Source organism: Lolium perenne, chromosome 3 (assembly GCF_019359855.2).
Source record: "Lolium perenne isolate Kyuss_39 chromosome 3, Kyuss_2.0, whole genome shotgun sequence".
Lineage (NCBI taxonomy): Eukaryota > Viridiplantae > Streptophyta > Magnoliopsida > Poales > Poaceae > Lolium > Lolium perenne.
Window position 1 is genome coordinate 47,026,921 of NC_067246.2, and position 10,337 is coordinate 47,037,257.

The 10,337-nt window shown below is 44.5% G+C and overlaps 1 long non-coding RNA gene across 21 annotated transcripts; it reads right to left on the reverse strand.

The window, feature by feature from the left end:
- Positions 1-301: 301 nt before the first annotated feature.
- On the reverse strand, positions 302-7,626 carry LOC127341366 (uncharacterized). 21 transcript variants are annotated; one of them, XR_011754866.1, is made up of 14 exons: positions 7,105-7,626; positions 5,699-6,934; positions 5,429-5,497; positions 3,106-3,171; positions 2,819-2,925; positions 2,566-2,617; positions 2,401-2,457; positions 2,172-2,250; positions 1,827-1,909; positions 1,572-1,625; positions 1,338-1,423; positions 1,092-1,195; positions 713-870; positions 302-616 (listed from the first exon to the last, which is right to left on the reverse strand). It is a non-coding gene; the product is annotated as an uncharacterized lncRNA (long non-coding RNA). The 21 variants fall into 21 exon arrangements; XR_011754860.1 differs by having other exon boundaries at positions 713-1,195; XR_011754850.1 differs by having other exon boundaries at positions 713-1,423; positions 5,699-6,499; positions 6,624-6,934; positions 7,105-7,625.
- Positions 7,627-10,337: the final 2,711 nt, after the last annotated feature.

Here is a 10,337-nt window from a genome sequence, read left to right on the forward strand (position 1 = left end):
CCAACGGAGTAGCACACATACATTCAAGGAAATAGAGAAATAACTACAACCGACTCAGTTTGTCCAAAGAAGAAAGAACCTCAAGGTGTTTCTACGAAATCGGTATGCTCTATCGCCACATAACAAAATAATAATAAATTTTGGCCACTACAAAATACACAAATCAAACCAACAATTCATTACCAACGATGAACCGCATCAATGGATGGAACAGTAACCTTGTATGACCCTTCACCCTACTATTTATGTCTCATTACAACAACAGTTGAGTGCTCTCATGCCATTAAGAAACCTTTCAGTATTTTCTTCTAAAGAAACTTTAAGCACAAATAAAATGGAGTTATAGGACTTGGCAACAAAAACACGGTTGTCGCAGACTGAATACACTCATTATCAGTCTGAGTTCATGAATTAATGTGGTGCTTCCTAAACATCTATCTGAAGCCTAAAGTTCTAAATATGATCAGCTTTAGGACAATAATATGTATTTCCTATTGGCCGAGGTTGCCTAAAACAATTCTCAGCATTGTTTAAAAAAGAAGAATACAACTTTCTACCAATAGTCTGGCAGGTTCCGGCAATTTTTTGGGTCGACACAAACATGGAGTGACCTGACCTGAATTAAAGGTAGGAGATTTTAGAAAAGAATGATACAACTTTATTCAGCAATACAGAAATGAGGCAAAGCACACATGATGGCTGAATAGATTACCTGGTCACACTTAACTTCATATGTGATTGACCGAAACAAAAATATTCACATATGTGAAATTGGAGGAATGTATTTGGCACTTTGAATATGAGCCATCCATCGAAACATCAGTTAATTTCCTAGGCCGCTAAAGGAGGCGTGGACATGGCAGGGGTAACCTAATTCGATAACATATGCAGATGGAAAAATTACCCAAGGAAGGAGCGGCAACAATATCAAAAGAGGGAAGATGAAGAAAAAAAACCATTGCTAGAATCTACCAACCGGTGTGTATAGTGAAGGTATTCAGCTCATTCTTCCAAGGAAGCAATAAAAAAATGTACAAATGAAGGCCATTATAGAAGGACAAATAAAGCAATACATGACAATGCAGCAATACCTGATACTACTTCCGTAAGTACTCTCTACTGAATTTATCTGAATCAAACAATGCAACAATAGCCTGAACTATTGTTTATTGACCTATGTATATGAAGAATGCCCCTGTTACCAATTTAATAAATTGGAGTTAGATACTCATTCTGTGAAGGAAGACAACACCCGCACTACATCCGATGCAATGCACAGGTGGCCCCTCAAACTGCAGAATGTGTTGGAACCTTCACATAAATTACTTGCCTCACACCTTGTAACAGATGCACCAGCAACATGCGTTCTGGAGATGTAGCCAAAGCCATCAGAGGATGAATCATCTAATGTAAACTGTCAGGTCTATGTCATAACCGATTGATTAGCAACCCAGGTCCTTCTATTTTTCAGGTCATTGTTCTAGCTAATACTCTTGATTAGTTCATGCCAAGGGATCATATCATTAAACTATTCCATGAACTCCTTTCATAAAAAAATTCAAAGTAATTACGGTAAGAAATTTGCTGAAGTCGTAATGTGCTTTCGTTCGTAGAAAAAATCATGTCTGCACGAGTAAAAACATAGAACCAACTTTCTAAGGGAAAGTATATAAACCATTGAAAAAAGGAAAAAGGGATAATTCTGAAAAATAAACAGCCCTATTTAGATAGAGAAGCACAATAAGTAATAATACATACGCCAATGGGACTTCACTATATATACTGAGCAGCGGAACGTGTACATATATGCATTTATCATAACTTACCTTATTTCAATAACCGATCACATATTTTACATCATGATTGAAAGAAAGGAGGGCATGTTCACGGATCCGTAGATGCTTCTGGTCTGTAAAAGGAGGCATGATTTTTTCTAATATAAAGCCAAAGATTAATGATACTGTAATTGGAAACAAAATGAGGAAAAAAACAGATCAAGTATGTTGGATGTGGTCTAGGACGTATGCAATAATGCATACCATACAACTCTTACAGACAAAAATCAAATCTCATTGATAAATCCAACCTCAACTCCTAGATGAGCTAGAGTAAATGAGTAGTACTCTCAAGGTTATTCTAGCGCTTTAAGTGGCAGTATTTTTAGAGCTCACCAATGGAAGCAGCTACGAAAAAACTTCATGATTTTCTTTGATGCTCACCAGTGGAGTAACACGCACCAATGACCTGCATCTGCAAAAGTGATACAATGAGATCAGCTACAGCCGGCCACCATTCTTAGACAAGGCTATGAACAAAATGCAGTTGAAAAGTCCATTGTTCAGTCCATGTTTCAAATTGGCATGTCAGAATATCGACGCTACGAAGGCTGCATAAGCTTACCTTCATGTGCTTTGCTCTAGTCGTTCCATCGGCCATGGCACTCCAAGTCGAGTTAATCTGCAAAACAGAAGAACACATATTAGGATTTATGATTTGGTCACTGGCATGGACGCCTCCAAATATGCAGATTTAGGCATTAATATGATTGAGGCTGAATTGGCATACCTACATATCTTGCCATAGCTCAGATAAGCGAATTTTAACGCACGATGGGTTGCTGCAAGAAAATCACCTAGATTTACAAATAGCAAGGGAGGAACAACGTAAATCAGAATTTTGTGGGAGGGGGGGGGACACTAATAATAAAAAGAAATACCATAGCTTGAGTAAATAACAACACAATTGTCATCTTAGACACACGTAATTGTCATCATGGCCACCACAACCATAACAACCACTAATTGCTGAGAGGTGTTACCTTAGCATCCAAGTAGTAGTGTTGGAGTAGCACAATCCTGCCGGGTGACGGCGAAGTGGTTTTTCAAGATACAACTCTTCTTCATCTGGTGGCCTATGGCAGAATATCTGATATTTACAGGTTAGCAGATTGTTCAGTATCTTGATTCCATGACATGAGAACTATTTTATCTATTAATTCCATACACTTTCGCCCTCCATTAATCTCTAAGACCCTTCATTAAGCACCCAGACTCAATCAAAAATGAATTAGATAAAACAAACAACATGACCCAAATGGGACTTTACCACAATGTTTCCTTGAACTTTGTCGCTTTTGCCCTTCTGGCATGGTTGGACAGCTCATTAGTGTGACTGGACAGAGGACAACAAATTCATAGCAAAAATTACCTATAAATTATATCTTAACTGATGAGGGAATGTAAATTATAAATAAAAACACCCTGAAGATTTCGCGAAAACGCAAAAGCCTTGCGTTTCGATGCATTGATAGAAAAGAAGGTTATATGTACAAGCCCGAAAAACGGACGAACACCACGCCGTACAACTCGACCCAAGAAAAGGAAACCTAGTCTAGGGGAGTAGAAGGCGCACACCCCGGGCTCCCGCGTCCGCCCAAAGCCGCGCTTCCGTCACGATGTCGTTGAATAGGGTCGTCACCGAAGGCCGCACGTTGTCGAAGACCACCGCGTTTCGATGCTTCCATATCCACCATGCCGTAAGCATGATAACCGACGACGTGCCTTTGCGTAGCTGGCGAGGGGCGGTCCGCACCGCCAGGGACCACCACTCCGCGAAGTCGCCCTCAGCCATGGGAGGGCTTGAAGTGGATCGGATCCAGGACAGCACCTCAAACCAAACCATCCTGGAGAACGAGCAGCCTGTGAGAAGATGGCGCATGGTCTCCATGGACTGGTCGCAGAGCGGGCAGTTGGGGATATGCGGTAACCCCCGTCTGGCCAGTCGCTCCCCCGTCCAACACCTGTCAAGACAGGCCAGCCACAAGAAGAATTTCACCCTTGGCGGCGCCCAGGATTTCCAGTTCAACTTCCAGAAGCCTGCAACTATCGCCCCTTGGAAGAGGGCATCATAGCAAGAACTGGATGAGTACTGGCCATCCGTCGTCCAACGCCAAACCATCCTGTCCGGGTCCGCCGAGAGTTGGGTGTCCCTGAGCCGGATCCACAGCTGCACGTACTGCCATAGAGCCAGAGCGCTCGGTGCCCCTACTATGTCAGCGATCCAAGTGCGGTCCATCAGGGCTTGGCGGACCGTACGCGCCTTTCTCCGGCGCTTTGGTACCAGCGCATATACCTCAGGCGCCACCTCCTTCATGGCTTTGCCGTCCAGCCATCTGTCTTCCCAGAAGAGGGCGGATTCCCCGTTCCCGATCACCATGGTGGTGGAGACCGCGAAGGCATCCAATTCCGTCTTCGAGAAGTTCATGTCCAGCCCGCGCCAAGGTCGCAGGGGGTCGGTATGCATCCTCCATATCCACCTCACCCTTAGGCTGGTAGCAGTGCGAGCTAGGTCCGGAATCCCGAGGCCCCCAAGCCTCAGGGGTCGGCAGACACGTGCCCAATTGACATGGCAGTGCCCGCCATTGGCATCAGCTCTGCCGGCCCAGAGGTACCCTGAAGATTTCTATGTGTATAAAAATGATTAATATGCCGAAACTGCAAAATAAATATTGTAGAAATCAGCTAATGAGGAAACATGTGGAGGGATGATTCTAAAATCTGAACTGAAGGGGAACAAAAGAAATAAGAGCAGATGCTTGGCTTGATCTGAACCTATTGCAGAGATTCCTTTAACACCATTACATAACATCATGCAATGCACATACATCTAATTAATTAAGTTTCCCTTTCCTGAGTTATTTTTCAATAATAATAGCAGGAGCTCTGTCATCTATAGTCAATAAAAGGATCAAGAAAAATCCGTTAAATCAATGTACAAACAAGCATCGAAACAAACCAAGAGCCAATTACATTGCATATTCAAACATGAAAATGTCTCAACTTTTCAAGAATGGAATTTATCAATGGGGATAAACAGATGTACCACAGAGAACCAGTAAACAATCTGTGAAGTCCAAAAAACTGAGAACTACACGCCAACAGTAAGCATTCTACCAATATATATCGAAACTGAGAACTACACGTCACGTGGCTGCAGCCTCACAAAGGGGCAGAGACCACTCCTCACGATATCCTGAAGAGAGGCAAGCAGTAGCAGCGAAACTACGATCACATCGCCACGAAGTGCCATGCGCTGTGTCTGAAAGACAACATGGACATGAAGAGGAAGCATCAACTTAAAAACCCTGATGCCATTTACAGTTCAGAGAAAAGACAACCTTGAGATAAAAAAAATATTGAATAACACGGTATGAGGGTTGACAAAATGCACATCAACTTAAAAATATATCTTCATATAGGGATATTTCGGGTTCATTTACTCAAGCATAAGAAGCCCCTCTTCCATTGATTGAAAGAGAAGCACGCTTAGAGAATAAATCAGACATCACATAAAAAAGAATGTTCCACTTAGTGTATGCAAGTTTGGTAGGTACAATAAGAAAAGTAATTTCCAAAAAAAGGACACTTACTCTTGTTGTGGCTACGAAAATTTGATTGTTGTTCAGTTCCTTCAGCCGGAGAGTTGGGACTTTTGTAAGCTGCTTAGAAATAAAGTAATCATTAGGGTGATTTAGCTGCGATCATTTTTCAAGAGAGTGATAAATTGTGAAAGGATAACCAGGTTTTACAAACAAAACAAAGGAAAATTCTAGGCAACATGCAGGAACCAAAATGCGGCATTCAGTTAATTGTACAACAGCACATTACTATTTGCAAGGTATGTGTAGACAACTTATTACCCTTCGTGTCTTCTATTTGATACATCATGTGGGATCATCAGGGAACTAAAACAATAGACGCATATCATAGATAGAGTGAGTGGAGTAAATTTACAACTTAGCATATATTTTAGGCAAAAGAGAACAGCTAAAGGATAATGCATATTGTCAGTAGCATAACTTGAACAAAGTTAGCGAGGTACCATGAAATGGTAACATTCAGCTCCAAACATATGGCACCAAAAGTACAAAGGGATGTAGGACCCGTAGAAGAAAAAAAGTGAAGCAATCAAAAGAGTGATCAACAATGAAGCTTAAATCTTGGTACAGGAAATGTGCAACCCAATTAGATTTTTTAAATAGAAAATATTATTGATAACTCGTCTAAAGAGTTGCTGCATAAGTACTAACTATACGTGGTTCGCATTTGATGAGAAAGTAAACCAATCGCACAATAGGTTAACCGAGACTCAAATAAAGAGTATTCTCTCAATGAGATACCATAAAGAGTCTTTTCTCATTGAGATACCCATAACTACTATAGAGAAAATATTAAGTCATCACACATATTCATAGTTCAGTCAAAAAAACTACACAGTTTATCTTATTTGCCTAACATGTCATGTATGCTTAATGATGTTGCATTTCCGTCTGCTAATAGTAGTTGATAATAATCCATGAAAGGGAGATGAAAATGACTCATCCTACTTTACCGTAGCCCTTAACTAAAATAACTAATAAGTATGTAAATTTTGCTGGAAATACCAAGATTCATGAATCATAATATCTCTCCTTTGACCCTAAATAAGCACTCCTCTGACCCTATATAAAAATTTATTAGAACTAATGTTGTAAGGTGGCAGAACAAAAATGGCTAAATTCAGCAAACTAAGTGGCTCAAAGCAAATCGGCACATGAAAAGAGCTGCCAGACTTGGATATAATACCTGCTTGGAAAGAAGACCGCCTGCTTTCCAGACTTGCACTAAATGAGCCAATCTCACAGCAGCCCACCGTTTGATGATGTTGCTGCCGCTGCAGCTACCTGAGATGCCATCCCGCCGACAGGCCTGAATAGCTGGTGCTGCAAATCGCCCTCTCCCCCTGCCGCCCCTGCTCGAAGCAGCAACAGCTCTCAGACTAACCCGTTCCAATCTGATGGACGCACTCGTGTAGCTCACTCGTCCTGGAACTCCACGCTGCCCATGATGCTAATTGCTGCCATGAAGATGGGCTTGGAAAGAGGAGATCAGCACGGCTACACATGCGTCAAGTGTAAAATCCACCGGTTTTTGTTCATGAAAAGTAGATGAAACGAATCTTGAAACAAAACAAATACTTCGGTGAAGCTCGGACCCGTGCATTTTCTACGTGCTGCTTCACCGGCCTCGCCTCCTTCCCCAGATCTAGCCAAAAAAAAGGCCTCACCTGTGTGTCTCAATCTCGCCCTGGAGGAGGTCTTCGTGAAGGCGAGCTCGGTTTCGGGTCTCCATGTCTTGATCCGGGGCTCCATGCCCAGCTCCGAGAGGGTGCCGTTTGCACGCCATGGTGCACCACCGCTCCCATCCACCGGAGGCGCGGACGTCCTGCCCCGAGGACAACACAAGAGTGCGGGAGGGCGGATGGGAACGGGGCGGCAGCTCCACGACCGCGAGGGCTCCCTCTTCTCGACCGCGAGCGGCGGGAGGGCGGATGGGAGTGGGGCGGCAGCTCGACGACCGTGAGGACTCCTTCTTCTCGACCGCGAGCGGTGGGCTGCCTAGGCGTTGGGGTAGGGGTTGGAGGAGAGGACGTGGTCGGCAGTGGTGGCGGCGGCGAGGACGGAGCGGGTTGGAGGAGGAGAAGCGAGAGGGGATTGGGGGAGCGAAGCGTGCGGGGGATTGGGCAGCGGTGGGCTAGGGTTTTCACCGTGGGGGAGGCGTTTTATACCAGACAGCGAAAACGAGTGGACGGCCAAGATTCCCTCTGAGCCGCGATTCGACGGCCATGAGCGGCAATCGCGGTGGATGCCCTGTGAGTCCCCCGTTGGGGGGCATCTATTATATCTCTCAATTCCTGATGAACCTATGAAAAGAGGCTGTCCACCAGATGAATCAGGACATAGGTCTCTGATCCAAAGATTTGTATGCCTGTTAGACCTGTTCATTTTGCAAGTGGTTCATAATCTAAGCTGCAGGTTCGTTTAGGAAGTCTTCCTTTCAGATTTGAGTAATCCGATGGTGCTTTGTTTTTTCATCATATCCTTTCATGCATGATGAGGATCAAACTCCTGGCATTGGAACTCGAGTTGCTTCTAATTGTGTACTGGGATATATCGATGAGCTCCACATGAAGCACTCTGACATTGAGCGAACCTAAGTACTGACGTTTTAGAGTTCCGAAGATCAAATTCCAGTTTTCATTGGCATTTTAACATCATTTTCGAGTTGCTTCTAATTGAGTACTGAGATATACTGATGAGATCCACATGAAGTATTGACATTGAGCGAGCCAGGCGATTTAGAAGGCCATATTTTCCTCTGTACCATAGTATTGTTATTTCTTAGATTTGGTCATTGTGTGAAAATTTACCGTGTTACTCTATTTGATAATCTCAGAATGACTAACTTGTGAAGTCAGAGCAAATGGCTGCCCGTTGAGTTAGTCAGAGATCTCAGGTGTCTTGCAACATCTCGGAGAAGTTGATCCAAAGCCTAGAACCAGTATGAAGATTGTTAATAAACAAGTAGGAGACATCTTAGAAATTCCCAACAAGTGGCAAGTGTGGACTTTAGAGCATGTCTAGCAGGCCCCTCAATACGCCCCCAACCCGTAAAATTCCGGCGAGGGTGAGGCCATTTTGGACCATCTAGCAGGCCCCGTATTTGGGCCGGCCCGTATCGGCGGAATACGGGGCCCATCAAACCCACCCCTCCGCCCCCTACAAATACAGGGTGTAGGTGCGAGTGAGGGGTTGATCCCTCACTCGCAACCCTAGCTCTACCGTGCGCCGCCGCCTCCCCGCACATGCTCCGGCGAGAAATTTGCAGCCGCGCAGCGCAGCATTTGCTAGTTCGCCGGCCAGGTCCGCAGGCCGCAGCAATAGCGCCTCCCCCGCGTCCAGGTCGAAGCGATCCCGCTCGCCAGACACACTCGAGCAGGCGTGGCGGCGCCACTGCAAGCTCTTCGCCACCGGGAGTCGGCACACGGTGTGCAAATACGCCGGCGACCTCTACGTGCCGCCTCTACGTGCCGCCGAAACTCCGCGAGTTCCTGGCGGGCGGGCGCTACTACAAGGCCGATCCGCCGCTCAAGCCGATGAGCGGCGGCGACTTCGAGAAATGGCTGAGGGATTGGGAGCAGCAGCGCGCGTGGAAGGCGGCATGGCAGCAGAGCACCAGCGGCGAAGGAGCTCCGCGAGCCGGCGAGGATGAAGAGGAGGAAGAGGAGGCGGAGGAGGAGGACCCCCTGTACTTGCAGGCGGTGGCCACGCCCATGAAGGATCCACCGACAAGGCTCAGGCGGAGGAAGACGAGGCGGCGTAGGCCATCGCCGCCGTGAAGGAGATGGAGGCGCGGGAGGCCACCGCCAATGCGACAATCGTCATCCTCGACGAGTAGGTCGCTTCGTAGAAGTCGCGAGTAGGATCACGCAATTTTGTAAAATCCTATCTATGATTTATCTACCAACGTGATGAACTATCGAAGAGTTTTTCCGGGGTTTGCAATTTTCAAAAATACGGGATGAAATATAGGGTCTATCAGACGGAATGGTTCTTGCGTGAGCATTTTTTCGATACAAGGCCTTCTACTCGCGTTTTACGGGACAGAAAAATAGGGGACCTGTTAGACATGCTCTTAGAGACAAGAGTGTGTAATATGCTGTTAATTTTAAGGCCATAAATTATCTGAGATAAATGGTTTACAGAGGCTTCTTGCTGTTTCGGTATATTGTGCTATAATATAAATTTTATTCTTTTCTTAAAGCTTCTACCACTACTCTACTTGCAGTCTTAGAGATCGAGATCAAGTGGTATGTTAACCAATTATATGATGTAACTCTTGCAAGCACTAATATCATTCTACGGGAAGCACTAATATCATTCTACGGGCTCGACGTACCGCCACGCTAAAACTTACTAGTATCAAAATAATGGACATTCAATTAATCTTCTGCTGGAGTCGAGTTACCATCGATATATCCCAAAGGGTTTGTTTACTAAGAAAAATAATCCAATGCTCTCTACTCTCTAGAGTCTAGACCTCTCAAGCTCTCACACATGCAGATATGAAATAAACAAAGTAGTTCCCTAGAATTACATAACACTGCATACCTCAGAACCTAGCAGAATTGGATAAAGGGCGTCATTTTTTTACCATGATATTTTCCATAACTTCCAGTTGTACGTAGAACATGTACTACCTCCGATTCATAATAAGTGTCGTGGATTTATTTCAATTTAGGTCAAATTTGAACTAATGCCCTTACACTTATTTTGGATCTGTGGGAGCATCTAAATTTAAGTGGTAAAGCCATCTCCAGAATATATGGACCATTCAGCTGGTATGTGTGAACATGCTCAAAGAATTTACTTTTTTTCCCTCATAAAGCATGATTGCATTTTCTACCACGTTGACACTGCTACACCACACAGCGGAATGTTTCTTTTTTCAAGTGTTATA